Source organism: Salminus brasiliensis, chromosome 11 (assembly GCF_030463535.1).
Source record: "Salminus brasiliensis chromosome 11, fSalBra1.hap2, whole genome shotgun sequence".
In the NCBI taxonomy this organism is placed as follows: domain Eukaryota; kingdom Metazoa; phylum Chordata; class Actinopteri; order Characiformes; family Bryconidae; genus Salminus; species Salminus brasiliensis.
The window spans coordinates 24,929,860-24,955,118 of record NC_132888.1 but is presented as its reverse complement, the minus strand read 5'-3'; the positions used below and the strand labels follow the sequence as shown (position 1 = coordinate 24,955,118).

The window sequence follows — 25,259 nt, the reverse complement described above, 5'->3', positions numbered from 1 at the left end:
ATTTGTTCAAAACCAAGAAAAAGCATTCCATTTTAACACATCAACATTTACAACACAAAAGAGTTTCAACTACAAATTTGTGCAAAAGATGTAAATAACATGGAAATGTAAGCTTTAATTGTTTGCAGGACTGGAAAAGCTTACAACACCTGGTATTCCCATTCAGTCTCCCATTCAAGTACTAACCAGGCCCAACCCTAGGTAGCTTCTGAGATCAGACGAGATCAGGCGTTTTAAGGGTGGAATGGCCGTAAGCAGAAGAGCCTTGCAAACTAGAGGATTCAAATTTCATAGATAAGACCTTATTTGTTCAAAACCAAGAAAAAGCATTCCATTTCAATACATCAAAATTTACATCACAAAAGAGTTTCAACTACAAATGTGTGCAAAAGATGTAAATAACATGGATATGTAAGCTTTAATTGTTTGTAGGACTGGAAAAGCTTACAACACCTGGTATTCCCAGACAGTCTCCCATTTAAGTACTAACCAGGCCCAACCCTAGGTAGCTTCTGAGACCAGACGAGATCAGGCGTTCTAAGGGTGGAATGGCCGTAAGCAGAAGAACCTTGCAAACTAGAGGATTCAAATTTCATAGATAAGACCATATTTGTTTAAAATCAAGAAAAAGCATTCCATTTCAACACATCAAAATTTACAACACAAAAGAGTTTCAAATACAAATTTGTGCAAAAGATGTAAATAACATGGAAATGTAAGCTTTAATTGTTTGCAGGACTGGAAAAGCTTACAACACCTGGTATTCCCAGACAGTCTCCCATTCAAGTACTAACCAGGCCCAACCCTAGGTAGCTTCTGAGATCAGACGAGATCAGGCGATCTAAGGGTGGAATGGCCGTAAGCAGAAGAACCTTGCAAACTAGAGGATTCAAATTTCATAGCTAAGACCATATTTGTTCAAAATCAAGAAAAAGCATTCCATTTTAACACATCAACATTTACAACACAAATGAGTTTCAACTACAAATTTGTGCAAAAGATGTAAATAACATGGAAATGTAAGCTTTAATTGTTTGCAGGACTGGAAAAGCTTACAACACCTGGTATTCCCAGACAGTCTCCCATTCAAGTACTAACCAGGCCCAACCCTAGGTAGCTTCGGAGATCAGACGAGATCAGGCGAGCTAAGGGTGCAATGGCCGTAAGCAGAAGAACCTTGCAAACTAGAGGATTCAAATTTCATAGCTAAGACCATATTTGCTCAAAATCAAGAAAAAGCATTCCATTTTAACACATCAACATTTACAACACAAAAGAGTTTTAACTACAAATTTGTGCAAAATATGTAAATAACATGGAAATGTAAGCTTTAATTGTTTGCAGGATTGGAAAAGCTTACAACACCTGGTATTCCCATTCAGTCTCCCATTCAAGTACTAACCAGGCCCAACCCTAGGTAGCTTCTGAGATCAGATGAGATCAGGCGTTCTAAGGGTGGAATGGCCGTAAGCAGAAGAACCTTGCAAACTAGAGGATTCAAATTTCATAGATAAGACCATATTTGTTTAAAACAAAGAAAAAGCATTCCATTTCAACACATCAAAATTTACAACACAAAAGAGTTTCAACTACAAATTTGTGCAAAAGATGTAAATAACATGGAAATGTAAGCTTTAATTGTTTGCAGGACTGGAAAAGCTTACAACACCTGGTATTCCCAGACAGTCTCCCATTCAAGTACTAACCAGGCCCAACCCTAGGTAGCTTCTGAGATCAGACAAGATCAGGCATTCTAAGGGTGGAATGGCCGTAAGCAGAAGAACCGTGCAAACTAGAGAATTCAAATTTCATAGCTAAGACCATATTTGTTCAAAACCAAGAAAAAACATTCCATTTCAACACATCAAAATTTACAACACAAAAGAGTTTCAACTACAAATTTGTGCAAAAGATGTAAATAACATGGAAATGTAAGCTTTCATTGTTTGCAGGATTGAAAAAGCTTACAACACCTGGTATTCCCAGACAGTCTCCCATTCAAGTACTAACCAGGCCCAACCCTAGGTAGCTTCTGAGATCAGACGAGAGCAGGCGTTCTAAGGGTGGAATGGCCGTAAGCAGAAGAACCTTGCAAACTAGAGGATTCAAATTTCATAGATAAGACCATATTTGTTCAAAATCAAGAAAAAGCATTCCATTTTAACACATCAACATTTACAACACAAGAGTTTCAACTACAAATTTGTGCAAAAGATGTAAATAACATGGAAATGTAAGCTTTCTTTGTTTGCAGGATTGAAAAAGCTTACAACACCTGGTATTCCCATTCAGTCTCCCATTCAAGTACTAACCAGGCCCAACCCTAGCTAGCTTCTGAGATCAGACAAGATCAGGCGTTCTAAGGGTGGAATGGCCGTAAGCAGAAGAACCTTTTTAACTAGAGGATTCAAATTTCATAGATAAGACCATATTTGTTCAAAACCAAGAAAAAGCATTCCATTTCAACACATCAAAATTTACAACACAAAAGAGTTTCAACTACAAATTTGTGCAAAATATGTAAATAACATGGAAATGTAAGCTTTAATTGTTTGCAGGACTGGAAAAGCTTACAACACCTGGTATTCCCATTCAGTCTCCCATTCAAGTACTAACCAGGCCCAACCCTAGGTAGCTTCTGAGATCAGACGAGATCAGGCGTTCTAAGGGTGGAATGGCCGTAAGCAGAAGAACCTTGCAAACTAGAGGATTCAAATTTCATAGATAAGACCATATTTGTTCAAAACCAAGAAAAAGCATTCCATTTCAACACATCAAAATTTACAACACAAAAGAGTTTCAACTACAAATTTGTGCAAAAGATGTAAATAACATGGAAATGTAAGCTTTAATTGTTTGCAGGACTGGAAAAGCTTACAACACCTGGTATTCCCATTCAGTCTCCCATTCAAGTACTAACCAGGCCCAACCCTAGGTAGCTTCTGAGATCAGACGAGATCAGGCGTTCTAAGGGTGGAATGGCCGTAAGCAGAAGAACCTTGCAAACTAGAGGATTCAAATTTCATAGATAAGACCATATTTGTTCAAAACCAAGAAAAAGCATTCCATTTCAACACATCAAAATTTACATCACAAAAGAGTTTCAACTACAAATGTGTGCAAAAGATGTAAATAACATGGAAATGTAAGCTTTAATTGTTTGCAGGACTGGAAAAGCTTACAACACCTGCTATTCCCAGACAGTCTCCCATTCAAGTACTAATCAGGCCCAACCCTAGGTAGCTTCTGAGATCAGACGAGATCAGGCGTTCTAAGGGTGGAATGGCCGTAAGCAGAAGAACCTTGCAAACTAGAGGATTCAAATTTCATAGATAAGACCATATTTGTTCAAAACCAAGAAAAAGCATTCCATTTCAACACATCAAAATTTACATCACAAAAGAGTTTCAACTACAAATGTGTGCAAAAGATGTAAATAACATGGAAATGTAAGCTTTAATTGTTTGCAGGACTGGAAAAGCTTACAACACCTGGTATTCCCAGACAGTCTCCCATTCAAGTACTAACCAGGCCCAACCCTAGGTAGCTTCTGAGATCAGACGAGATCAGGCGAGCTAAGGGTGCAATGGCCGTAAGCAGAAGAACCTTGCAAACTAGAGGATTCAAATTTCATAGCTAAGACCATATTTGTTCAAAATCAAGAAAAAGCATTCCATTTTAACACATCAACATTTACAACACAAAAGAGTTTCAACTACAAATTTGTGCAAAAGATGTAAATAACATGGAAATGTAAGCTTTAATTGTTTGCAGGACTGGAAAAGCTTACAACACCTGGTATTCCCAGACAGTCTCCCATTCAAGTACTAACCAGGCCCAACCCTAGGTAGCTTCTGAGACCAGACAAGATCAGGCATTCTAAGGGTGGAATGGTCGTAAGCAGAAGAACCGTGCAAACTAGAGAATTCAAATTTCATAGCTAAGACCATATTTGTTCAAAACCAAGAAAAAACATTCCATTTCAACACATCAAAATTTACAACACAAAAGAGTTTCAACTACAAATTTGTGCAAAAGATGTAAATAACATGGAAATGTAAGCTTTCATTGTTTGCAGGATTGAAAAAGCTTACAACACCTGGTATTCCCAGACAGTCTCCCATTCAAGTACTAACCAGGCCCAACCCTAGGTAGCTTCTGAGATCAGACGAGAGCAGGCGTTCTAAGGGTGGAATGGCCGTAAGCAGAAGAACCTTGCAAACTAGAGGATTCAAATTTCATAGATAAGACCATATTTGTTCAAAATCAAGAAAAAGCATTCCATTTTAACACATCAACATTTACAACACAAGAGTTTCAACTACAAATTTGTGCAAAAGATGTAAATAACATGGAGATGTAAGCTTTCTTTGTTTGCAGGATTGAAAAAGCTTACAACACCTGGTATTCCCATTCAGTCTCCCATTCAAGTACTAACCAGGCCCAACCCTAGCTAGCTTCTGAGATCAGACAAGATCAGGCGTTCTAAGGGTGGAATGGCCGTAAGCAGAAGAACCTTGTTAACTAGAGGATTCAAATTTCATAGATAAGACCATATTTGTTCAAAACCAAGAAAAAGCATTCCATTTCAACACATCAAAATTTACAACACAAAAGAGTTTCAACTACAAATTTGTGCAAAATATGTAAATAACATGGAAATGTAAGCTTTAATTGTTTGCAGGACTGGAAAAGCTTACAACACCTGGTATTCCCATTCAGTCTCCCATTCAAGTACTAACCAGGCCCAACCCTAGGTAGCTTCTGAGATCAGACGAGATCAGGCGTTCTAAGGGTGGAATGGCCGTAAGCAGAAGAACCTTGCAAACTAGAGGATTCAAATTTCATAGATAAGACCATATTTGTTCAAAACCAAGAAAAAGCATTCCATTTCAACACATCAAAATTTACAACACAAAAGAGTTTCAACTACAAATTTGTGCAAAAGATGTAAATAACATGGAAATGTAAGCTTTAATTGTTTGCAGGACTGGAAAAGCTTACAACACCTGGTATTCCCATTCAGTCTCCCATTCAAGTACTAACCAGGCCCAACCCTAGGTAGCTTCTGAGATCAGACGAGATCAGGCGTTCTAAGGGTGGAATGGCCGTAAGCAGAAGAACCTTGCAAACTAGAGGATTCAAATTTCATAGATAAGACCATATTTGTTCAAAACCAAGAAAAAGCATTCCATTTCAACACATCAAAATTTACATCACAAAAGAGTTTCAACTACAAATGTGTGCAAAAGATGTAAATAACATGGAAATGTAAGCTTTAATTGTTTGCAGGACTGGAAAAGCTTACAACACCTGCTATTCCCAGACAGTCTCCCATTCAAGTACTAATCAGGCCCAACCCTAGGTAGCTTCTGAGATCAGACGAGATCAGGCGTTCTAAGGGTGGAATGGCCGTAAGCAGAAGAACCTTGCAAACTAGAGGATTCAAATTTCATAGATAAGACCATATTTGTTCAAAACCAAGAAAAAGCATTCCATTTCAACACATCAAAATTTACATCACAAAAGAGTTTCAACTACAAATGTGTGCAAAAGATGTAAATAACATGGAAATGTAAGCTTTAATTGTTTGCAGGACTGGAAAAGCTTACAACACCTGGTATTCCCAGACAGTCTCCCATTCAAGTACTAACCAGGCCCAACCCTAGGTAGCTTCTGAGATCAGACGAGATCAGGCGAGCTAAGGGTGCAATGGCCGTAAGCAGAAGAACCTTGCAAACTAGAGGATTCAAATTTCATAGCTAAGACCATATTTGTTCAAAATCAAGAAAAAGCATTCCATTTTAACACATCAACATTTACAACACAAAAGAGTTTTAACTACAAATTTGTGCAAAATATGTAAATAACATGGAAATGTAAGCTTTAATTGTTTGCAGGATTGGAAAAGCTTACAACACCTGGTATTCCCATTCAGTCTCCCATTCAAGTACTAACCAGGCCCAACCCTAGGTAGCTTCTGAGATCAGATGAGATCAGGCGTTCTAAGGGTGGAATGGCCGTAAGCAAAAGAACCTTGCAAACTAGAGGATTCAAATTTCATAGATAAGACCATATTTGTTTAAAACAAAGAAAAAGCATTCCATTTCAACACATCAAAATTTACAACACAAAAGAGTTTCAACTACAAATTTGTGCAAAAGATGTAAATAACATGGAAATGTAAGCTTTAATTGTTTGCAGGACTGGAAAAGCTTACAACACCTGGTATTCCCAGACAGTCTCCCATTCAAGTACTAACCAGGCCCAACCCTAGGTAGCTTCTGAGATCAGACAAGATCAGGCATTCTAAGGGTGGAATGGCCGTAAACAGAAGAACCGTGCAAACTAGAGAATTCAAATTTCATAGCTAAGACCATATTTGTTCAAAACCAAGAAAAAACATTCCATTTCAACACATCAAAATTTACAACACAAAAGAGTTTCAACTACAAATTTGTGCAAAAGATGTAAATAACATGGAAATGTAAGCTTTCATTGTTTGCAGGATTGAAAAAGCTTACAACACCTGGTATTCCCAGACAGTCTCCCATTCAAGTACTAACCAGGCCCAACCCTAGGTAGCTTCTGAGATCAGACGAGAGCAGGCGTTCTAAGGGTGGAATGGCCGTAAGCAGAAGAACCTTGCAAACTAGAGGATTCAAATTTCATAGATAAGACCATATTTGTTCAAAATCAAGAAAAAGCATTCCATTTTAACACATCAACATTTACAACACAAGAGTTTCAACTACAAATTTGTGCAAAAGATGTAAATAACATGGAAATGTAAGCTTTCTTTGTTTGCAGGATTGAAAAAGCTTACAACACCTGGTATTCCCATTCAGTCTCCCATTCAAGTACTAACCAGGCCCAACCCTAGCTAGCTTCTGAGATCAGACAAGATCAGGCGTTCTAAGGGTGGAATGGCCGTAAGCAGAAGAACCTTGTTAACTAGAGGATTCAAATTTCATAGATAAGACCATATTTGTTCAAAACCAAGAAAAAGCATTCCATTTCAACACATCAAAATTTACAACACAAAAGAGTTTCAACTACAAATTTGTGCAAAATATGTAAATAACATGGAAATGTAAGCTTTAATTGTTTGCAGGACTGGAAAAGCTTACAACACCTGGTATTCCCATTCAGTCTCCCATTCAAGTACTAACCAGGCCCAACCCTAGGTAGCTTCTGAGATCAGACGAGATCAGGCGTTCTAAGGGTGGAATGGCCGTAAGCAGAAGAACCTTGCAAACTAGAGGATTCAAATTTCATAGATAAGACCATATTTGTTCAAAACCAAGAAAAAGCATTCCATTTCAACACATCAAAATTTACAACACAAAAGAGTTTCAACTACAAATTTGTGCAAAAGATGTAAATAACATGGAAATGTAAGCTTTAATTGTTTGCAGGACTGGAAAAGCTTACAACACCTGGTATTCCCAGACAGTCTCCCATTCAAGTACTAACCAGGCCCAACCCTAGGTAGCTTCTGAGATCAGATGAGATCAGGTGTTCTAAGGGTGGAATGGCCGTAATCAGAAGAAGCTTGCAAACTAGAGGATTCAAATTTCATAGATAAGACCATATTTGTTTAAAATCAAGAAAAAGCATTCCATTTCAACACATCAACATTTACAACACAAAAGAGTTTCAAATACAAATTTGTGCAAAAGATGAAAAAAAAATGGAAATGTAAGCTTTCATTGTTTGCAGGATTGAAAAAGCTTACAACACCTGGTATTCCCAGACAGTCTCACATTCAAGTACTAACCAGGCCCAACCCTAAGTAGCTTCTGCGATCAGACAAGATCAGGCGTTCTAAGGGTGGAATGGCCGTAAACAGAAGAACCATGCAAACTAGAGAATTCAAATTTCATAGCTAAGACCATATTTGTTCAAAACCAAGAAAAAGCATTCCATTTTAACACATCAACATTTACAACACAAAAGAGTTTCAACTACAAATTTGTGCAAAAGATGTAAATAACATGGAAATGTAAGCTTTCTTTGTTTGCAGGATTGAAAAAGCTTACTACACCTGGTATTCCCATTCAGTCTCCCATTCAAGTACTAACCAGGCCCAACCCTAGCTAGCTTCTGAGATCAGACAAGATCAGGCATTCTAAGGGTGGAATGGCCGTAAGCAGAAGAACCTTGCAAACTAGAGGATTCAAATTTCATAGATAAGACCATATTTGTTCAAAACCAAGAAAAAGCATTCCATTTCAACACATCAAAATTTACAACACAAAAGAGTTTCAACTACAAATTTGTGCAAAAGATGTAAATAACATGGAAATGTAAGCTTTAATTGTTTGCAGGACTGGAAAATCTTACAACACTTGGTATTCCCAGACAGTCTCCCATTCAAGTACTAACCAGGCCCAACCCTAGGTAGCTTCTGAGATCAGACGAGATCAGGCGATCTAAGGGTGGAATGGCCGTAAGCAGAAGAACCTTGCAAACTAGAGGATTCAAATTTCATAGCTAAGACCATATTTGTTCAAAACCAAGAAAAAGCATTCCATTTTAACACATCAACATTTACAACACAAAAGAGTTTCAACTACAAATTTGTGCAAAAGATGTAAATAACATGGAAATGTAAGCTTTAATTGTTTGCAGGACTGGAAAAGCTTACAACACCTGGTATTCCCAGACAGTCTCCCATTCAAGTACTAACCAGGCCCAACCCTAGGTAGCTTCTGAGATCAGACGTTCTAAGGGTGGAATGGCCGTAAGCAGAAGAACCTTGCAAACTAGAGGATTCAAATTTCATAGAAAAGACCATATTTGTTCAAAATCAAGAAAAAGCATTCCATTTCAACACATCAACATTTACAACACAAAAGAGTTTCAAATACAAATTTGTGCAAAAGATGAAAAAAAAAATGGAAATGTAAGCTTTCATTGATTGCAGGATTGAAAAAGCTTACAACACCTGGTATTCACAGACAGTCTCCAATTCAAGTACTAACCAGGCCCAACCCTAGGTAGCTTCTGAGATCAGACAAAATCAGGCATTCTAAGGGTGGAATGGGCATAAGCAGAAGAACCGTGCAAACTAGAGAATTCAAATTTCATAGCTAAGACCATATTTGTTCAAAACCAAGAAAAAGCATTCCATTTCAACACATCAAAATTTACAACACAAAAGAGTTTCAACTACAAATTTGTGCAAAAGATGTAAATAACATGGAAATGTAAGCTTTCATTGTTTGCAGGATTGAAAAAGCTTACAACACCTGGTATTCCCAGACAGTCTCCCATTCAAGTACTAACCAGGCCCAACCCTAGGTAGCTTCTGAGATCAGACAAGATCAGGCGTTCTAAGGGTGGAATGGCCGTAAGCAGAAGAACCGTGCAAACTAGAGAATTCAAATTTCATAGCTAAGACCATATTTGTTCAAAACCAAGAAAAAGCATTCCATTTCAACACATCAAAATTTACAACACAAAAGAGTTTCAAGTACAAATTTGTGCAAAAGATGTAAATAACATGGAAATGTAAGCTTTAATTGTTTGCAGGACTGGAAAAGCTTACAACACCTGGTATTCCCATTCAGTCTCCCATTCAAGTACTAACCAGGCCCAACCCTAGGTAGCTTCTGAGATCAGACGAGATCAGGCGTTTTAAGGGTGGAATGGCCGTAAGCAAAAGAACCTTGCAAACTAGAGGATTCAAATTTCATAGATAAGACCTTATTTGTTCAAAACCAAGAAAAAGCATTCCATTTCAACACATCAAAATTTACATCACAAAAGAGTTTCAACTACAAATGTGTGCAAAAGATGTAAATAACATGGATATGTAAGCTTTAATTGTTTGCAGGACTGGAAAAGCTTACAACACCTGGTATTCCCAGATAGTCTCCCCTTCAAGTACTAACCAGGCCCAACCCTAGGTAGCTTCTGAGATCAGACGTTCTAAGGGTGGAATGGCCGTAAGCAGAAGAACCTTGCAAACTAGAGGATTCAAATTTCATAGCTAAGACCATATTTGTTCAAAATCAAGAAAAAGCATTCCATTTTAACACATCAACATTTACAACACAAAAGAGTTTCAACTACAAATTTGTGCAAAATATGTAAATAACATGGAAATGTAAGCTTTAATTGTTTGCAGGACTGGAAAAGCTTACAACACCTTGTATTCCCATTCAGTCTCCCATTCAAGTACTAACCAGGCCCAACCCTAGGTAGCTTCTGAGATCAGACGAGATCAGGCGTTCTAAGGGTGGAATGGCCGTAAGCAGAAGAACCTTGCAAACTAGAGGATTCAAATTTCATAGATAAGACCATATTTGTTCAAAACCAAGAAAAAGCATTCCATTTCAACACATCAAAATTTACATCACAAAAGAGTTTCAACTACAAATGTGTGCAAAAGATGTAAATAACATGGAAATGTAAGCTTTAATTGTTTGCAGGACTGGAAAAGCTTACAACACCTGGTATTCCCAGACAGCAGCCCATTCAAGTACTAACCAGGCCCAACCCTAGGTAGCTTCTGAGATCAGACGAGATCAGGCGTTCTAAGGGTGGAATGGCCGTAAGCGGAAGAACCTTGCAAACTAGAGGATTCAAATTTCATAGATAAGACCATATTTGTTTAAAATCAAGAAAAAGCATTCCATTTCAACACATCAACATTTACAACACAAAAGAGTTTCAAGTACAAATTTGTGCAAAAGATGTAAATAACATGGAAATGTAAGCTTTAATTGTTTGCAGGACTGGAAAAGCTTATAACACCTGGTATTCCCAGACAGTCTCCCATTCAAGTACTAACCAGCCCCAACCCTAGGTCGCTTCTGAGATCAGACGAGATCAGGCGATCTAAGGGTGGAATGGCCGTAAGCAGAAGAACCTTGCAAACTAGAGGATTCAAATTTCATAGCTAAGACCATATTTGTTCAAAATCAAGAAAAAGCATTCCATTTTAACACATCAACATGTACAACACAAAAGAGTTTCAACTACAAATTTGTGCAAAATATGTAAATAACATGGAAATGTAAGCTTTAATTGTTTGCAGGACTGGAAAAGCTTACAACACCTTGTATTCCCATTCAGTCTCCCATTCAAGTACTAACCAGGCCCAACCCTAGGTAGCTTCTGAGATCAGACGAGATCAGGCGTTCTAAGGGTGGAATGGCCGTAAGCAGAAGAACCTTGCAAACTAGAGGATTCAAATTTCATAGATAAGACCATATTTGTTCAAAACCAAGAAAAAGCAATCCATTTCAACACATCAAAATTTACATCACAAAAGAGTTTCAACTACAAATGTGTGCAAAAGATGTAAATAACATGGAAATGTAAGCTTTAATTGTTTGCAGGACTGGAAAAGCTTACAACACCTGGTATTCCCAGACAGCCTCCCATTCAAGTACTAACCAGGCCCAACCCTAGGTAGCTTCTGAGATCAGACGAGATCAGGCGTTCTAAGGGTGGAATGGCCGTAAGCGGAAGAACCTTGCAAACTAGAGGATTCAAATTTCATAGCTAAGACCATATTTGTTCAAAATCAAGAAAAAGCATTCCATTTTAACACATCAACATGTACAACACAAAAGAGTTTCAACTACAAATTTGTGCAAAATATGTAAATAACATGGAAATGTAAGCTTTAATTGTTTGCAGGACTGGAAAAGCTTACAACACCTGGTATTCCCATTCAGTCTCCCATTCAAGTACTAACCAGGCCCAACCCTAGGTAGCTTCTGAGATCAGACGAGAGCAGGCGTTCTAAGGGTGGAATGGCCGTAAGCAGAAGAACCTTGCAAACTAGAGGATTCAAATTTCATAGATAAGACCATATTTGTTCAAAACCAAAAAAAAGCATTCCATTTCAACACATCAAAATTTACAACACAAAAGAGTTTCAACTACAAATTTGTGCAAAAGATGTAAATAACATGGAAATGTAAGCTTTAATTGTTTGCAGGACTGGAAAAGCTTACAACACCTGGTATTCCCAGACAGTCTCCCATTCAAGTACTAACCAGGCCCAACCCTAGGTAGCTTCTGAGATCAGATGAGATCAGGCGTTCTAAGGGTGGAATGGCCGTAAGCAGAAGAACCTTGCAAACTAGAGGATTCAAATTTCATAGCTAAGACCATATTTGTTCAAAACCAAGAAAAATCATTCCATTTTAACACATCAACGTTTACAACACAAAAGAGTTTCAACTACAAATTTGTGCAAAAGATGTAAATAACATGGAAATGTAAGCTTTCATTGTTTGCAGGATTGAAAAAGCTTACAACACCTGGTATTCCCAGACAGTCTCCCATTCAAGTACTAACCAGGCCCAACCCTAGGTAGCTTCTGAGATCAGACAAGATCAGGCGTTCTAAGGGTGGAATGGCCGTAAGCAGATGAATTGTGCAAACTAGAGAATTCAAATTTCATAGCTAAGACCATATTTGTTCAAAACCAAGAAAAAGCATTCCATTTCAACACATCAAAATTTACATCACAAAAGAGTTTCAACTACAAATGTGTGCAAAAGATGTAAATAACATGGAAATGTAAGCTTTAATTGTTTGCAGGACTGGAAAAGCTTACAACACCTGGTATTCCCAGACAGTCTCCCATTCAAGTACTAACCAGGCCCAACCCTAGGTAGCTTCTGAGATCAGACGAGATCAGGCGATCTAAGGGTGGAATGGCCGTAAGCAGAAGAACCTTGCAAACTAGAGGATTCAAATTTCATAGCTAAGACCATATTTGTTCAAAATCAAGAAAAAGCATTCCATTTTAACACATCAACATTTACAACACAAAAGAGTTTCAACTACAAATTTGTGCAAAATATGTAAATAACATGGAAATGTAAGCTTTAATTGTTTGCAGGACTGGAAAAGCTTACAACACCTGGTATTCCCAGACAGTCTCCCATTCAAGTACTAACCAGGCCCAACCCTAGGTAGCTTCTGAGATCAGACAAGATCAGGCATTCTAAGGGTGGAATGGCCGTAAGCAGAAGAACCGTGCAAACTAGAGAATTCAAATTTCATAGCTAAGACCATATTTGTTCAAAACCAAGAAAAAGCATTCCATTTCAAGACATCAAAATTTACAACACAAAAGAGTTTCAACTACAAATTTGTGCAAAAGATGTAAATAACATGGAAATGTAAGCTTTAATTGTTTGCAGGACTGGAAAAGCTTACAACACCTGGTATTCCCAGACAGTCTCCCATTCAAGTACTAACCAGGCCCAACCCTAGGTAGCTTCTGAGATCAGAAGAGATCAGGCGTTCTAAGGGTGGAATGGCCGTAAGCAGAAGAACCTTGCAAACTAGAGGATTCAAATTTCATAGCTAAGACCATATTTGTTCAAAACCAAGAAAAATCATTCCATTTTAACTCATCAACATTTACAACACAAAAGAGTTTCAACTACAAATTTGTGCAAAAGATGTAAATAACATGGAAATGTAAGCTTTCTTTGTTTGCAGGACTGGAAAAGCTTACAACACCTGGTATTCCCAGACAGTCTCCCATTCAAGTACTAACCAGGCCCAACCCTAGGTAGCTTCTGAGATCAGACGAGATCAGGCGTTCTAAGGGTGGAATGGCCGTAAACAGAAGAACCGTGCAAACTAGAGAATTCAAATTTCATAGCTAAGACCATATTTGTTCAAAACCAAGAAAAAGCATTCCATTTTAAAACATCAACATTTACAACACAAAAGAGTTTCAACTACAAATTTGTGCAAAAGATGTAAATAACATGGAAATGTAAGCTTTAATTGTTTGCAGGACTGGAAAAGCTTATAACACCTGGTATTCCCAGACAGTCTCCCATTCAAGTACTAACCAGCCCCAACCCTAGGTCGCTTCTGAGATCAGACGAGATCAGGCGATCTAAGGGTGGAATGGCCGTAAGCAGAAGAACCTTGCAAACTAGAGGATTCAAATTTCATAGCTAAGACCATATTTGTTCAAAATCAAGAAAAAGCATTCCATTTTAACACATCAACATGTACAACACAAAAGAGTTTCAACTACAAATTTGTGCAAAAGATGTAAATAACATGGAAATGTAAGCTTTAATTGTTTGCAGGACTGGAAAAGCTTACAACACCTGGTATTCCCATTCAGTCTCCCATTCAAGTACTAACCAGGCCCAACCCTAGGTAGCTTCTGAGATCAGACGAGATCAGGCGTTCTAAAGGTGGAATGGCCGTAAGCAGAAGAACCTTGCAAACTAGAGGATTCAAATTTCATAGATAAGACCATATTTGTTCAAAACCAAGAAAAAGCATTCCATTTCAACACATCAAAATTTACATCACAAAAGAGTTTCAACTACAAATGTGTGCAAAAGATGTAAATAACATGGAAATGTAAGCTTTAATTGTTTGCAGGACTGGAAAAGCTTTCAACACCTGGTATTCCCAGACAGTCTCCCATTCAAGTACTAACCAGGCCCAACCCTAGGTAGCTTCTGAGATCAGACGAGATCAGGCGTTCTAAGGGTGGAATGGCCGTAAGCAGAAGAACCTTGCAAACTAGAGGATTCAAATTTCATAGATAAGACCATATTTGTTTAAAATCAAGAAAAAGCATTCCATTTCAACACATCAACATTTACAACACAAAAGAGTTTCAACTACAAATTTGTGCAAAAGATGTAAATAACATGGAAATGTAAGCTTTCTTTGTTTGCAGGATTGAAAAAGCTTACTACACCTGGTATTCCCATTCAGTCTCCCATTCAAGTACTAACCAGGCCCAACCCTAGCTAGCTTCTGAGATCAGACAAGATCAGCCATTCTAAGGGTGGAATGGCCGTAAGCAGAAGAACCTTGCAAACTAGAGGATTCAAAATTTCATAGATAAGACCATATTTGTTCAAAACCAAGAAAAAGCATTCCATTTCAACACATCAAAATTTACAACACAAAAGAGATTCAACTACAAATTTGTGCATATGATGTAAATAACATGGAAATGTAAGCTTTAATTGTTTGCAGGACTGGAAAAGCTTACAACACCTGGTATTCCAAACAGTCTCCCATTCAAGTACTAACCAGGGCCAACCCTAGGTAGCTTCTGAGATCAGAGGAGATCAGGCGATCTAAGGTGGAATGGCCGTAAGCAGAAGGACCTTGCAAACTAGAGGATTCAAATTTCATAGCTAAGACCATATTTGTTCAAAAATCAAGAAAAAGCATTCCATTTTAAACACATCAACATTTACAACACAAAGATGTTTCAACTACAAATTTGTGCAAAATATGTAAATAACATGGAAATGTAAGCTTTAATTGTTTGCAGGACTGGAAAAGCTTACAACACCTGGTATTCCCAGACAGTCTCCCATTCAAGTACTAACCAGGCCCAACCCTAGGTAGCTTCTGAGATCAGACAAGATCAGGCATTCTAAGGGTGGAATGGCCGTAAGCAGAAGAACCGTGCAAACTAGAGAATTCAAATTTCATAGCTAAGACCATATTTTGTTCAAAACCAAGAAAAAACATTCCATTTCAACACATCAAAATTTACAACACAAAGAGTTTCAACTACAAATTTGTGCAAAAGATGTAAATAACATGGAAATGTAAGCTTTCATTGTTTGCAGGATTGAAAAAGCTACAACACCTGGTATTCCCAAACAGTCTCCATTCAAGTACTAACCAGGCCCAACTCTAGGTAGCTTCTGAGATCAGACAAGATCAGGCGTTCTAAGGGTGGAATGGCCGTAAGCAGATGAATCGTGCAAACTAGAGAATTCAAATTTCATAGCTAAGACCATATTTGTTCAAAACCAAGAAAAAGCATTCCATTTCAACACATCAAAATTTACAACACAAAAGAGTTTCAACTACAAATTTGTGCAAAAGATGTAATAACATGGAAATGTAAGCTTTAATTGTTTGCAGGACTGGAAAAGCTTACAACACCTGGTATTCCCAGACAGTCCTCCCATTCAAGTACTAACCAGGCCCAACCCTAGGTAGCTTCAGAGATCAGACGAGATCAGGCGTTCTAAGGGTGGAATGGCCGTAAGCAGAAGAACCTTGCAAACTAGAGGATTCAAATTTCATATCTAAGACCATATTTGTTCAAAACCAAGAAAAATCATTCCATTTTAACACATCAACATTTACAACACAAAAGAGTTTCAACTACAAATTTGTGCAAAAGATGTAAATAACATGGAAATGTAAGCTTTAGTTTGCAGGACTGGAAAAGCTTACAACACCTGGTATTCCCAGACAGTCTCCCATTCAAGTACTAACCAGGCCCAACCCTAGGTAGCTTCTGAAATCAGACGAGATCAGGCGTTCTAAGGGTGGAATGGCCGTAAACAGAAGACCGTGCAAAACTAGAGAATTCAAATTTCATAGCTAAGACCATATTTGTTCAAAACCAAGAAAAAGCATTCCATTTTAACACATCAACATGTACAACACAAAAGAGTTTCAACTACAAATTTGTGCAAAAGATGTAAATAACATGGAAATGTAAGCTTTAATTGTTTGCAGGACTGGAAAAGCTTACAACTCCTGGTATTCCCATTCAGTCTCCCATTCAAGTACTAACCAGGCCCAACCCTAGGTAGCTTCTGAGATCAGACGAGATCAGGCGTTCTAAAGGTGGAATGGCCGTAAGCAGAAGAACCTTGCAAACTAGAGGATTCAAATTTCATAGATAAGACCATATTTGTTCAAAACCAAGAAAAAGCATTCCATTTCAACACATCAAAATTTACATCACAAAAGAGTTTCAACTACAAATGTGTGCAAAAGATGTAAATAACATGGAAATGTAAGCTTTAATTGTTTGCAGGACTGGAAAAGCTTACAACACCTGGTATTCCCAGACAGTCTCCCATTCAAGTACTAACCAGGCCCAACCCTAGGTAGCTTCTGAGATCAGACGAGATCAGGCGTTCTAAGGGTGGAATGGCCGTAAGCAGAAGAACCTTGCAAACTAGAGGATTCAAATTTCATAGATAAGACCATATTTGTTTAAAATCAAGAAAAAGCATTCCATTTTCAACACATCAACATTTACAACACAAAAGAGTTTCAACTACAAATTTGTGCAAAAGATGTAATAACATGGAAATGTAAGCTTTCTTTGTTTGCAGGATTGAAAAAGCTTACTACACCTGGTATTCCCATTCAGTCTCCCATTCAAGTACTAACCAGGCCCAACCCTAGCTAGCTTCTGAGATCAGACAAGATCAGCCATTCTAAGGGTGGAATGGCCGTAAGCAGAAGAACCTTGCAAACTAGAGGATTCAAATTTCATAGATAAGACCATATTTGTTCAAAACCAAGAAAAAGCATTCCATTTCAACACATCAAAATTTACAACACAAAAGAGTTTCAACTACAAATTTGTGCATAAGATGTAAATAACATGGAAATGTAAGCTTTAATTGTTTGCAGGACTGGAAAAGCTTACAACACCTGGTATTCCCAAACAGTCTCCCATTCAAGTACTAACCAGGGCCAACCCTAGGTAGCTTCTGAGATCAGAGGAGATCAGGCGATCTAAGGGTGGAATGGCCGTAAGCAGAAGGACCTTGCAAACTAGAGGATTCAAATTTCATAGCTAAGACCATATTTGTTCAAAATCAAGAAAAAGCATTCCATTTTAACACATCAACATTTACAACACAAAAGAGTTTCAACTACAAATTTGTGCAAAATATGTAAATAACATGGAAATGTAAGCTTTAATTGTTTGCAGGACTGGAAAAGCTTACAACACCTGGTATTCCCAGACAGTCTCCCATTCAAGTACTAACCAGGCCCAACCCTAGGTAGCTTCTGAGATCAGACAAGATCAGGCATTCTAAGGGTGGAATGGCCGTAAGCAGAAGAACCGTGCAAACTAGAGAATTCAAATTTCATAGCTAAGACCATATTTGTTCAAAACCAAGAAAAAACATTCCATTTCAACACATCAAAATTTACAACACAAAAGAGTTTCAACTACAAATTTGTGCAAAAGATGTAAATAACATGGAAATGTAAGCTTTCATTGTTTGCAGGATTGAAAAAGCTTACAACACCTGGTATTCCCAAACAGTCTCCCATTCAAGTACTAACCAGGCCCAACTCTAGGTAGCTTCTGAGATCAGACAAGATCAGGCGTTCTAAGGGTGGAATGGCCGTAAGCAGATGAATTGTGCAAACTAGAGAATTCAAATTTCATAGCTAAGACCATATTTGTTCAAAACCAAGAAAAAGCATTCCATTTCAACACATCAAAATTTACAACACAAAAGAGTTTCAACTACAAATTTGTGCAAAAGATGTAAATAACATGGAAATGTAAGCTTTAATTGTTTGCAGGACTGGAAAAGCTTACAACACCTGGTATTCCCAGACAGTCTCCCATTCAAGTACTAACCAGGCCCAACCCTAGGTAGCTTCTGAGATCAGACGAGATCAGGCGTTCTAAGGGTGGAATGGCCGTAAGCAGAAGAACCTTGCAAACTAGAGGATTCAAATTTCATATCTAAGACCATATTTGTTCAAAACCAAGAAAAATCATTCCATTTTAACACATCAACATTTACAACACAAAAGAGTTTCAACTACAAATTTGTGCAAAAGATGTAAATAACATGGAAATGTAAGCTTTCTTTGTTTGCAGGACTGGAAAAGCTTACAACACCTGGTATTCCCAGACAGTCTCCCATTCAAGTACTAACCAGGCCCAACCCTAGGTAGCTTCTGAGATCAGACGAGATCAGGCGTTCTAAGGGTGGAATGGCCGTAAACAGAAGAACCGTGCAAACTAGAGAATTCAAATTTCATAGCTAAGACCATATTTGTTCAAAACCAAGAAAAAGCATTCCATTTTAACACATCAACATTTACAACACAAAAGAGTTTCAACTACAAATTTGTGCAAAAGATGTAAATAACATGGAAATGTAAGCTTTAATTGTTTGCAGGACTGGAAAAGCTTATAACACCTGGTATTCCCAGACAGTCTCCCATTCAAGTACTAACCAGCCCCAACCCTAGGTCGCTTCTGAGATCAGACGAGATCAGGCGATCTAAGGGTGGAATGGCCGTAAGCAGAAGAACCTTGCAAACTATAGGATTCAAATTTCATAGCTAAGACCATATTTGTTCAAAATGAAGAAAAAGCATTCCATTTTAACACATCAACATGTACAACACAAAAGAGTTTCAACTACAAATTTGTGCAAAATATGTAAATAACATGGAAATGTAAGCTTTAATTGTTTGCAGGACTGGAAAAGCTTACAACACCTGGTATTCCCAGACAGTCTCCCATTCAAGTACTAACCAGGCCCAACCTTAGGTAGCTTCTGAGATCAGACGAGATCAGGCGTTCTAAGGGTGGAATGGCCGTAAGCAGAAGAACCTTGCAAACTAGAGGATTCAAATTTCATAGATAAGACCATATTTGTTTAAAATCAAGAAAAAGCATTCCATTTCAACACATCAACATTTACAACACAAAAGAGTTTCAAATACAAATTTGTGCAAAAGATGAAAAAAAAATGGAAATGTAAGCTTTCATTGTTTGCAGGTTTGAAAAAGCTTACAACACCTGGTATTCCCAGACAGTCTCCCATTCAAGTACTAACGAGGCCCAATCCTAAGTAGCTTCTGAGATCAGACAAGATCAGGCGTTGTAAGGGTGGAATGGCCGTAAACAGAAGAACCGTGCAAACTAGAGAATTCAAATTTCATAGCTAAGACCATATTTGTTCAAAACCAAGAAAAAGCATTCCATTTTAACACATCAACATTTACAACACAAAAGAGTTTCAACTACAAATTTGTGCAAAAGATGTAAATAACATGGAAATGTAAGCTTTCTTTGTTTGCAGAATTGAAAAAGCTTACTACACCTGGTATTCCCATTCAGTCTCCCATTCAAGTACTAACCAGGCCCAACCCTAGCTAGCTTCTGAGATCAGACAAGATCAGGCATTCTAAGGGTGGAATGGCCGTAAGCAGAAAAACCTTGCAAACTAGAGGATTCAAATTTCATAGATAAGACCATATTTGTTCAAAACCAAGAAAAAGCATTCCATTTCAACACATCAAAATTTACAACACAAAAGAGTTTCAACTACAAATTTGTGCAAAAGATGTAAATAACATGGAAATGTAACCTTTAATTGTTTGCAGGACTGGAAAAGCTTACAACACCTGGTATTCCCAGACAGTCTCCCATTCAAGTACTAACCAGGCCCAACCCTAGGTAGCTTCTGAGATCAGACGAGATCAGGCGTTCTAAGGGTGGAATGGCCGTAAGCAGAAGAACCTTGCAAACTAGAGGATTCAAATTTCATAGCTAAGACCATATTTGTTCAAAACCAAGAAAAATCATTCCATTTTAACACATCAGCATTTACAACACAAAAGAGTTTCAACTACAAATTTGTGCAAAAGATGTAAATAACATGGAAATGTAAGCTTTCTTTGTTTGCAGGACTGGAAAAGCTTACAACACCTGGTATTCCCAGACAGTCTCCCATTCAAGTACTAACCAGGCCCAACCCTAGGTAGCTTCTGAGATCAGACGAGATCAGGCGTTCTAAGGGTGGAATGGCCGTAAACAGAAGAACCGTGCAAACTAGAGAATTCAAATTTCATAGCTAAGACCATATTTGTTCAAAACCAAGAAAAAGCATTCCATTTTAACACATCAACATTTACAACACAAAAGAGTTTCAACTACAAATTTGTGCAAAAGATGTAAATAACATGGAAATGTAAGCTTTAATTGTTTGCAGGACTGGAAAAGCTTACAACACCTGGTATTCCCATTCAGTCTCCCATTCAAGTACTAACCAGGCCCAACCCTAGGTAGCTTCTGAGATCAGACGAGATCAGGCGTTCTAAGGGTGGAATGGCCGTAAGCAGAAGAACCTTGCAAACTAGAGGATTCAAATTTCATAGCTAAGACCATATTTGTTCAAAATCAAGAAAAAGCATTCCATTTTAACACATCAACATGTACAACACAAAAGAGTTTCAACTACAAATTTGTGCAAAATATGTAAATAACATGGAAATGTAAGCTTTAATTGTTTGCAGGACTGGAAAAGCTTACAACACCTGGTATTCCCATTCAGTCTCCCATTCAAGTACTAACCAGGCCCAACCCTAGGTAGCTTCTGAGATCAGACGAGATCAGGCGTTCTAAGGGTGGAACGGCCGTAAGCAGAAGAACCTTGCAAACTAGAGGATTCAAATTTCATAGATAAGACCATATTTGTTCAAAACCAAGAAAAAGCATTCCATTTCAACACATCAAAATTTACATCACAAAAGAGTTTCAACTACAAATGTGTGCAAAAGATGTAAATAACATGGAAATGTAAGCTTTAATTGTTTGCAGGACTGGAAAAGCTTACAACACCTGGTATTCCCAGACAGTCTCCCATTCAAGTACTAACCAGGCCCAACCCTAGGTAGCTTCTGAGATCAGACGAGATCAGGCGTTCTAAGGGTGGAATGGCCGTAAGCAGAAGAACCTTGCAAACTAGAGGATTCAAATTTCATAGCTAAGACCATATTTGTTCAAAATCAAGAAAAAGCATTCCATTTTAACACATCAACATTTACAACACAAAAGAGTTTCAACTACAAATTTGTGCAAAATATGTAAATAACATGGAAATGTAAGCTTTAATTGTTTGCAGGACTGGAAAAGCTTACAACACCTGGTATTCCCAGACAGTCTCCCATTCAAGTACTAACCAGGCCCAACCCTAGGTAGCTTCTGAGATCAGACAAGATCAGGCGTTCTAAGGGTGGAATGGCCGTAAGCAGAAGAACCTTGCAAACTAGAGGATTCAAATTTCATAGCTAAGACCATATTTGTTTAAAATCAAGAAAAAACATTCCATTTCAAAACATCAAAATTTACAACACAAAAGAGTTTCAACTACAAATTTGTGCAAAAGATGTAAATAACATGGAAATGTAAGCTTTCTTTGTTTGCAGGATTGAAAAAGCTTACTACACCTGGTATTCCCATTCAGTCTCCCATTCAAGTACTAACCAGGCCCAACCCTAGCTAGCTTCTGAGATCAGACAAGATCAGCCATTCTAAGGGTGGAATGGCCGTAAGCAGAAGAACCTTGCAAACTAGAGGATTCAAATTTCATAGATAAGACCATATTTGTTCAAAACCAAGAAAAAGCATTCCATTTCAACACATCAAAATTTACAACACAAAAGAGTTTCAACTACAAATTTGTGCATAAGATGTAAATAACATGGAAATGTAAGCTTTAATTGTTTGCAGGACTGGAAAAGCTTACAACACCTGGTATTCCCAAACAGTCTCCCATTCAAGTACTAACCAGGGCCAACCCTAGGTAGCTTCTGAGATCAGACGAGATCAGGCGATCTAAGGGTGGAATGGCCGTAAGCAGAAGGACCTTGCAAACTAGAGGATTCAAATTTCATAGCTAAGACCATATTTGTTCAAAATCAAGAAAAAGCATTCCATTTTAACACATCAACATTTACAACACAAAAGAGTTTCAACTACAAATTTGTGCAAAATATGTAAATAACATGGAAATGTAAGCTTTAATTGTTTGCAGGACTGGAAAAGCTTACAACACCTGGTATTCCCAGACAGTCCCCCATTCAAGTACTAACCAGGCCCAACCCTAGGTAGCTTCTGAGATCAGACAAGATCAGGCATTCTAAGGGTGGAATGGCCGTAAGCAGAAGAACCTTGCAAACTAGAGGATTCAAATTTCATAGATAAGACCATATTTGTTTAAAATCAAGAAAAAGCATTCCATTTCAACACATCAACATTTACAACACAAAAGAGTTTCAAATACAAATTTGTGCAAAAGATGAAAAAAAAATGGAAATGTAAGCTTTCATTGTTTGCAGGTTTGAAAAAGCTTACAACACCTGGTATTCCCAGACAGTCTCCCATTCAAGTACTAACGAGGCCCAATCCTAAGTAGCTTCTGAGATCAGACAAGATCAGGCGTTGTAAGGGTGGAATGGCCGTAAACAGAAGAACCGTGCAAACTAGAGAATTCAAATTTCATAGCTAAGACCATATTTGTTCAAAACCAAGAAAAAGCATTCCATTTTAACACATCAACATTTACAACACAAAAGAGTTTCAACTACAAATTTGTGCAAAAGATGTAAATAACATGGAAATGTAAGCTTTAATTGTTTGCAGGACTGGAAAAGCTTATAACACCTGGTATTCCCAGACAGTCTCCCATTCAAGTACTAACCAGCCCCAACCCTAGGTCGCTTCTGAGATCAGACGAGATCAGGCGACCTAAGGGTGGAATGGCCGTAAGCAGAAGAACCTTGCAAACTATAGGATTCAAATTTCATAGCTAAGACCATATTTGTTCAAAATCAAGAAAAAGCATTCCATTTTAACACATCAACATGTACAACACAAAAGAGTTTCAACTACAAATTTGTGCAAAATATGTAAATAACATGGAAATGTAAGCTTTAATTGTTTGCAGGACTGGAAAAGCTTACAACACCTGGTATTCCCAGACAGTCTCCCATTCAAGTACTAACCAGGCCCAACCTTAGGTAGCTTCTGAGATCAGACGAGATCAGGCGTTCTAAGGGTGGAATGGCCGTAAGCAGAAGAACCTTGCAAACTAGAGGATTCAAATTTCATAGATAAGACCATATTTGTTTAAAATCAAGAAAAAGCATTCCATTTCAACACATCAACATTTACAACACAAAAGAGTTTCAAATACAAATTTGTGCAAAAGATGAAAAAAAAATGGAAATGTAAGCTTTCATTGTTTGCAGGTTTGAAAAAGCTTACAACACCTGGTATTCCCAGACAGTCTCCCATTCAAGTACTAACGAGGCCCAATCCTAAGTAGCTTCTGAGATCAGACAAGATCAGGCGTTGTAAGGGTGGAATGGCCGTAAACAGAAGAACCGTGCAAACTAGAGAATTCAAATTTCATAGCTAAGACCATATTTGTTCAAAACCAAGAAAAAGCATTCCATTTTAACACATCAACATTTACAACACAAAAGAGTTTCAACTACAAATTTGTGCAAAAGATGTAAATAACATGGAAATGTAAGCTTTCTTTGTTTGCAGAATTGAAAAAGCTTACTACACCTGGTATTCCCATTCAGTCTCCCATTCAAGTACTAACCAGGCCCAACCCTAGCTAGCTTCTGAGATCAGACAGGATCAGGCATTCTAAGGGTGGAATGGCCGTAAGCAGAAAAACCTTGCAAACTAGAGGATTCAAATTTCATAGATAAGACCATATTTGTTCAAAACCAAGAAAAAGCATTCCATTTCAACACATCAAAATTTACAACACAAAAGAGTTTCAACTACAAATTTGTGCAAAAGATGTAAATAACATGGAAATGTAAGCTTTAATTGTTTGCAGGACTGGAAAAGCTTACAACACCTGGTATTCCCAGACAGTCTCCCATTCAAGTACTAACCAGGCCCAACCCTAGGTAGCTTCTGAGATCAGACGAGATCAGGCGTTCTAAGGGTGGAATGGCCGTAAGCAGAAGAACCTTGCAAACTAGAGGATTCAAATTTCATAGCTAAGACCATATTTGTTCAAAACCAAGAAAAATCATTCCATTTTAACACATCAGCATTTACAACACAAAAGAGTTTCAACTACAAATTTGTGCAAAAGATGTAAATAACATGGAAATGTAAGCTTTCTTTGTTTGCAGGACTGGAAAAGCTTACAACACCTGGTATTCCCAGACAGTCTCCCATTCAAGTACTAACCAGGCCCAACCCTAGGTAGCTTCTGAGATCAGACGAGATCAGGCGTTCTAAGGGTGGAATGGCCGTAAACAGAAGAACCTTGCAAACTAGAGGATTCAAATTTCATAGCTAAGACCATATTTGTTCAAAACCAAGAAAAATCATTCCATTTTAACACATCAGCATTTACAACACAAAAGAGTTTCAACTACAAATTTGTGCAAAAGATGTAAATAACATGGAAATGTAAGCTTTCTTTGTTTGCAGGACTGGAAAAGCTTACAACACCTGGTATTCCCAGACAGTCTCCCATTCAAGTACTAACCAGGCCCAACCCTAGGTAGCTTCTGAGATCAGACGAGATCAGGCGTTCTAAGGGTGGAATGGCCGTAAACAGAAGAACCGTGCAAACTAGAGAATTCAAATTTCATAATTAAGACCATATTTGTTCAAAACCAAGAAAAAGCATTCCATTTTAACACATCAACATTTACAACAC

At 37.9% G+C, this 25,259-nt stretch overlaps 80 pseudogenes; all 80 read right to left on the bottom strand.

The window, feature by feature from the left end:
• Nucleotides 1-137: 137 nt before the first annotated feature.
• Nucleotides 138-256, bottom strand: LOC140568539 (5S ribosomal RNA; annotated as a pseudogene).
• A 185-nt stretch (nucleotides 257-441) lies between these two features.
• On the bottom strand, nucleotides 442-560 carry LOC140570872 (5S ribosomal RNA; annotated as a pseudogene).
• Nucleotides 561-745: 185 nt separating this feature from the next.
• On the bottom strand, nucleotides 746-864 carry LOC140568541 (5S ribosomal RNA; annotated as a pseudogene).
• Nucleotides 865-1,049: 185 nt separating this feature from the next.
• Nucleotides 1,050-1,168, bottom strand: LOC140567372 (5S ribosomal RNA; annotated as a pseudogene).
• Nucleotides 1,169-1,353: 185 nt separating this feature from the next.
• On the bottom strand, nucleotides 1,354-1,472 carry LOC140572431 (5S ribosomal RNA; annotated as a pseudogene).
• Nucleotides 1,473-1,657: 185 nt separating this feature from the next.
• LOC140572153 (5S ribosomal RNA) lies at nucleotides 1,658-1,776 on the bottom strand (annotated as a pseudogene).
• A 185-nt stretch (nucleotides 1,777-1,961) lies between these two features.
• LOC140571882 (5S ribosomal RNA) lies at nucleotides 1,962-2,080 on the bottom strand (annotated as a pseudogene).
• Nucleotides 2,081-2,263: 183 nt separating this feature from the next.
• Nucleotides 2,264-2,382, bottom strand: LOC140571972 (5S ribosomal RNA; annotated as a pseudogene).
• Nucleotides 2,383-2,567: 185 nt separating this feature from the next.
• On the bottom strand, nucleotides 2,568-2,686 carry LOC140568487 (5S ribosomal RNA; annotated as a pseudogene).
• A 185-nt stretch (nucleotides 2,687-2,871) lies between these two features.
• Nucleotides 2,872-2,990, bottom strand: LOC140568486 (5S ribosomal RNA; annotated as a pseudogene).
• Nucleotides 2,991-3,175: 185 nt separating this feature from the next.
• On the bottom strand, nucleotides 3,176-3,294 carry LOC140570125 (5S ribosomal RNA; annotated as a pseudogene).
• Nucleotides 3,295-3,479: 185 nt separating this feature from the next.
• On the bottom strand, nucleotides 3,480-3,598 carry LOC140573358 (5S ribosomal RNA; annotated as a pseudogene).
• Nucleotides 3,599-3,783: 185 nt separating this feature from the next.
• On the bottom strand, nucleotides 3,784-3,902 carry LOC140572700 (5S ribosomal RNA; annotated as a pseudogene).
• A 185-nt stretch (nucleotides 3,903-4,087) lies between these two features.
• LOC140571881 (5S ribosomal RNA) lies at nucleotides 4,088-4,206 on the bottom strand (annotated as a pseudogene).
• A 183-nt stretch (nucleotides 4,207-4,389) lies between these two features.
• On the bottom strand, nucleotides 4,390-4,508 carry LOC140571971 (5S ribosomal RNA; annotated as a pseudogene).
• A 185-nt stretch (nucleotides 4,509-4,693) lies between these two features.
• On the bottom strand, nucleotides 4,694-4,812 carry LOC140568485 (5S ribosomal RNA; annotated as a pseudogene).
• Nucleotides 4,813-4,997: 185 nt separating this feature from the next.
• LOC140568484 (5S ribosomal RNA) lies at nucleotides 4,998-5,116 on the bottom strand (annotated as a pseudogene).
• A 185-nt stretch (nucleotides 5,117-5,301) lies between these two features.
• LOC140570124 (5S ribosomal RNA) lies at nucleotides 5,302-5,420 on the bottom strand (annotated as a pseudogene).
• A 185-nt stretch (nucleotides 5,421-5,605) lies between these two features.
• On the bottom strand, nucleotides 5,606-5,724 carry LOC140573356 (5S ribosomal RNA; annotated as a pseudogene).
• Nucleotides 5,725-5,909: 185 nt separating this feature from the next.
• On the bottom strand, nucleotides 5,910-6,028 carry LOC140572420 (5S ribosomal RNA; annotated as a pseudogene).
• Nucleotides 6,029-6,213: 185 nt separating this feature from the next.
• On the bottom strand, nucleotides 6,214-6,332 carry LOC140572981 (5S ribosomal RNA; annotated as a pseudogene).
• Nucleotides 6,333-6,517: 185 nt separating this feature from the next.
• On the bottom strand, nucleotides 6,518-6,636 carry LOC140571880 (5S ribosomal RNA; annotated as a pseudogene).
• A 183-nt stretch (nucleotides 6,637-6,819) lies between these two features.
• LOC140571970 (5S ribosomal RNA) lies at nucleotides 6,820-6,938 on the bottom strand (annotated as a pseudogene).
• A 185-nt stretch (nucleotides 6,939-7,123) lies between these two features.
• On the bottom strand, nucleotides 7,124-7,242 carry LOC140568483 (5S ribosomal RNA; annotated as a pseudogene).
• Nucleotides 7,243-7,427: 185 nt separating this feature from the next.
• LOC140571710 (5S ribosomal RNA) lies at nucleotides 7,428-7,546 on the bottom strand (annotated as a pseudogene).
• Nucleotides 7,547-7,731: 185 nt separating this feature from the next.
• Nucleotides 7,732-7,850, bottom strand: LOC140568138 (5S ribosomal RNA; annotated as a pseudogene).
• A 185-nt stretch (nucleotides 7,851-8,035) lies between these two features.
• On the bottom strand, nucleotides 8,036-8,154 carry LOC140567291 (5S ribosomal RNA; annotated as a pseudogene).
• Nucleotides 8,155-8,339: 185 nt separating this feature from the next.
• On the bottom strand, nucleotides 8,340-8,458 carry LOC140566633 (5S ribosomal RNA; annotated as a pseudogene).
• Nucleotides 8,459-8,643: 185 nt separating this feature from the next.
• On the bottom strand, nucleotides 8,644-8,752 carry LOC140568390 (5S ribosomal RNA; annotated as a pseudogene).
• Nucleotides 8,753-8,938: 186 nt separating this feature from the next.
• Nucleotides 8,939-9,057, bottom strand: LOC140568030 (5S ribosomal RNA; annotated as a pseudogene).
• A 185-nt stretch (nucleotides 9,058-9,242) lies between these two features.
• Nucleotides 9,243-9,361, bottom strand: LOC140571038 (5S ribosomal RNA; annotated as a pseudogene).
• Nucleotides 9,362-9,546: 185 nt separating this feature from the next.
• LOC140568528 (5S ribosomal RNA) lies at nucleotides 9,547-9,665 on the bottom strand (annotated as a pseudogene).
• A 479-nt stretch (nucleotides 9,666-10,144) lies between these two features.
• On the bottom strand, nucleotides 10,145-10,263 carry LOC140573015 (5S ribosomal RNA; annotated as a pseudogene).
• A 185-nt stretch (nucleotides 10,264-10,448) lies between these two features.
• On the bottom strand, nucleotides 10,449-10,567 carry LOC140571641 (5S ribosomal RNA; annotated as a pseudogene).
• A 185-nt stretch (nucleotides 10,568-10,752) lies between these two features.
• LOC140567790 (5S ribosomal RNA) lies at nucleotides 10,753-10,871 on the bottom strand (annotated as a pseudogene).
• Nucleotides 10,872-11,056: 185 nt separating this feature from the next.
• On the bottom strand, nucleotides 11,057-11,175 carry LOC140573013 (5S ribosomal RNA; annotated as a pseudogene).
• Nucleotides 11,176-11,360: 185 nt separating this feature from the next.
• On the bottom strand, nucleotides 11,361-11,479 carry LOC140570089 (5S ribosomal RNA; annotated as a pseudogene).
• Nucleotides 11,480-11,664: 185 nt separating this feature from the next.
• Nucleotides 11,665-11,783, bottom strand: LOC140572782 (5S ribosomal RNA; annotated as a pseudogene).
• Nucleotides 11,784-11,968: 185 nt separating this feature from the next.
• On the bottom strand, nucleotides 11,969-12,087 carry LOC140566154 (5S ribosomal RNA; annotated as a pseudogene).
• Nucleotides 12,088-12,272: 185 nt separating this feature from the next.
• On the bottom strand, nucleotides 12,273-12,391 carry LOC140571037 (5S ribosomal RNA; annotated as a pseudogene).
• Nucleotides 12,392-12,576: 185 nt separating this feature from the next.
• LOC140568540 (5S ribosomal RNA) lies at nucleotides 12,577-12,695 on the bottom strand (annotated as a pseudogene).
• A 185-nt stretch (nucleotides 12,696-12,880) lies between these two features.
• On the bottom strand, nucleotides 12,881-12,999 carry LOC140572152 (5S ribosomal RNA; annotated as a pseudogene).
• Nucleotides 13,000-13,184: 185 nt separating this feature from the next.
• On the bottom strand, nucleotides 13,185-13,303 carry LOC140566474 (5S ribosomal RNA; annotated as a pseudogene).
• A 185-nt stretch (nucleotides 13,304-13,488) lies between these two features.
• LOC140566148 (5S ribosomal RNA) lies at nucleotides 13,489-13,607 on the bottom strand (annotated as a pseudogene).
• Nucleotides 13,608-13,792: 185 nt separating this feature from the next.
• On the bottom strand, nucleotides 13,793-13,911 carry LOC140567789 (5S ribosomal RNA; annotated as a pseudogene).
• Nucleotides 13,912-14,096: 185 nt separating this feature from the next.
• On the bottom strand, nucleotides 14,097-14,215 carry LOC140570421 (5S ribosomal RNA; annotated as a pseudogene).
• A 185-nt stretch (nucleotides 14,216-14,400) lies between these two features.
• LOC140571277 (5S ribosomal RNA) lies at nucleotides 14,401-14,519 on the bottom strand (annotated as a pseudogene).
• A 185-nt stretch (nucleotides 14,520-14,704) lies between these two features.
• LOC140568167 (5S ribosomal RNA) lies at nucleotides 14,705-14,823 on the bottom strand (annotated as a pseudogene).
• Nucleotides 14,824-15,313: 490 nt separating this feature from the next.
• LOC140572151 (5S ribosomal RNA) lies at nucleotides 15,314-15,432 on the bottom strand (annotated as a pseudogene).
• Nucleotides 15,433-15,918: 486 nt separating this feature from the next.
• Nucleotides 15,919-16,038, bottom strand: LOC140566844 (5S ribosomal RNA; annotated as a pseudogene).
• Nucleotides 16,039-16,220: 182 nt separating this feature from the next.
• Nucleotides 16,221-16,339, bottom strand: LOC140571524 (5S ribosomal RNA; annotated as a pseudogene).
• Nucleotides 16,340-16,524: 185 nt separating this feature from the next.
• On the bottom strand, nucleotides 16,525-16,643 carry LOC140572380 (5S ribosomal RNA; annotated as a pseudogene).
• Nucleotides 16,644-16,828: 185 nt separating this feature from the next.
• LOC140571462 (5S ribosomal RNA) lies at nucleotides 16,829-16,947 on the bottom strand (annotated as a pseudogene).
• A 185-nt stretch (nucleotides 16,948-17,132) lies between these two features.
• LOC140568165 (5S ribosomal RNA) lies at nucleotides 17,133-17,251 on the bottom strand (annotated as a pseudogene).
• A 185-nt stretch (nucleotides 17,252-17,436) lies between these two features.
• LOC140566521 (5S ribosomal RNA) lies at nucleotides 17,437-17,555 on the bottom strand (annotated as a pseudogene).
• Nucleotides 17,556-17,740: 185 nt separating this feature from the next.
• On the bottom strand, nucleotides 17,741-17,859 carry LOC140572150 (5S ribosomal RNA; annotated as a pseudogene).
• Nucleotides 17,860-18,044: 185 nt separating this feature from the next.
• On the bottom strand, nucleotides 18,045-18,163 carry LOC140565998 (5S ribosomal RNA; annotated as a pseudogene).
• Nucleotides 18,164-18,348: 185 nt separating this feature from the next.
• Nucleotides 18,349-18,467, bottom strand: LOC140571450 (5S ribosomal RNA; annotated as a pseudogene).
• Nucleotides 18,468-18,652: 185 nt separating this feature from the next.
• LOC140566136 (5S ribosomal RNA) lies at nucleotides 18,653-18,771 on the bottom strand (annotated as a pseudogene).
• Nucleotides 18,772-18,956: 185 nt separating this feature from the next.
• LOC140567788 (5S ribosomal RNA) lies at nucleotides 18,957-19,075 on the bottom strand (annotated as a pseudogene).
• Nucleotides 19,076-19,260: 185 nt separating this feature from the next.
• On the bottom strand, nucleotides 19,261-19,379 carry LOC140570419 (5S ribosomal RNA; annotated as a pseudogene).
• Nucleotides 19,380-19,564: 185 nt separating this feature from the next.
• LOC140567979 (5S ribosomal RNA) lies at nucleotides 19,565-19,683 on the bottom strand (annotated as a pseudogene).
• Nucleotides 19,684-19,868: 185 nt separating this feature from the next.
• On the bottom strand, nucleotides 19,869-19,987 carry LOC140567290 (5S ribosomal RNA; annotated as a pseudogene).
• A 185-nt stretch (nucleotides 19,988-20,172) lies between these two features.
• LOC140571439 (5S ribosomal RNA) lies at nucleotides 20,173-20,291 on the bottom strand (annotated as a pseudogene).
• Nucleotides 20,292-20,476: 185 nt separating this feature from the next.
• LOC140566124 (5S ribosomal RNA) lies at nucleotides 20,477-20,595 on the bottom strand (annotated as a pseudogene).
• A 185-nt stretch (nucleotides 20,596-20,780) lies between these two features.
• Nucleotides 20,781-20,899, bottom strand: LOC140568481 (5S ribosomal RNA; annotated as a pseudogene).
• Nucleotides 20,900-21,084: 185 nt separating this feature from the next.
• LOC140571431 (5S ribosomal RNA) lies at nucleotides 21,085-21,203 on the bottom strand (annotated as a pseudogene).
• A 185-nt stretch (nucleotides 21,204-21,388) lies between these two features.
• Nucleotides 21,389-21,507, bottom strand: LOC140571428 (5S ribosomal RNA; annotated as a pseudogene).
• A 185-nt stretch (nucleotides 21,508-21,692) lies between these two features.
• On the bottom strand, nucleotides 21,693-21,811 carry LOC140571034 (5S ribosomal RNA; annotated as a pseudogene).
• A 185-nt stretch (nucleotides 21,812-21,996) lies between these two features.
• LOC140568164 (5S ribosomal RNA) lies at nucleotides 21,997-22,115 on the bottom strand (annotated as a pseudogene).
• Nucleotides 22,116-22,300: 185 nt separating this feature from the next.
• On the bottom strand, nucleotides 22,301-22,419 carry LOC140572711 (5S ribosomal RNA; annotated as a pseudogene).
• Nucleotides 22,420-22,604: 185 nt separating this feature from the next.
• LOC140572390 (5S ribosomal RNA) lies at nucleotides 22,605-22,723 on the bottom strand (annotated as a pseudogene).
• Nucleotides 22,724-22,908: 185 nt separating this feature from the next.
• LOC140567978 (5S ribosomal RNA) lies at nucleotides 22,909-23,027 on the bottom strand (annotated as a pseudogene).
• Nucleotides 23,028-23,212: 185 nt separating this feature from the next.
• LOC140568177 (5S ribosomal RNA) lies at nucleotides 23,213-23,331 on the bottom strand (annotated as a pseudogene).
• A 185-nt stretch (nucleotides 23,332-23,516) lies between these two features.
• On the bottom strand, nucleotides 23,517-23,635 carry LOC140570418 (5S ribosomal RNA; annotated as a pseudogene).
• Nucleotides 23,636-23,820: 185 nt separating this feature from the next.
• On the bottom strand, nucleotides 23,821-23,939 carry LOC140567977 (5S ribosomal RNA; annotated as a pseudogene).
• A 185-nt stretch (nucleotides 23,940-24,124) lies between these two features.
• On the bottom strand, nucleotides 24,125-24,243 carry LOC140566741 (5S ribosomal RNA; annotated as a pseudogene).
• Nucleotides 24,244-24,428: 185 nt separating this feature from the next.
• Nucleotides 24,429-24,547, bottom strand: LOC140571417 (5S ribosomal RNA; annotated as a pseudogene).
• A 185-nt stretch (nucleotides 24,548-24,732) lies between these two features.
• LOC140566112 (5S ribosomal RNA) lies at nucleotides 24,733-24,851 on the bottom strand (annotated as a pseudogene).
• Nucleotides 24,852-25,036: 185 nt separating this feature from the next.
• Nucleotides 25,037-25,155, bottom strand: LOC140566101 (5S ribosomal RNA; annotated as a pseudogene).
• Nucleotides 25,156-25,259: the final 104 nt, after the last annotated feature.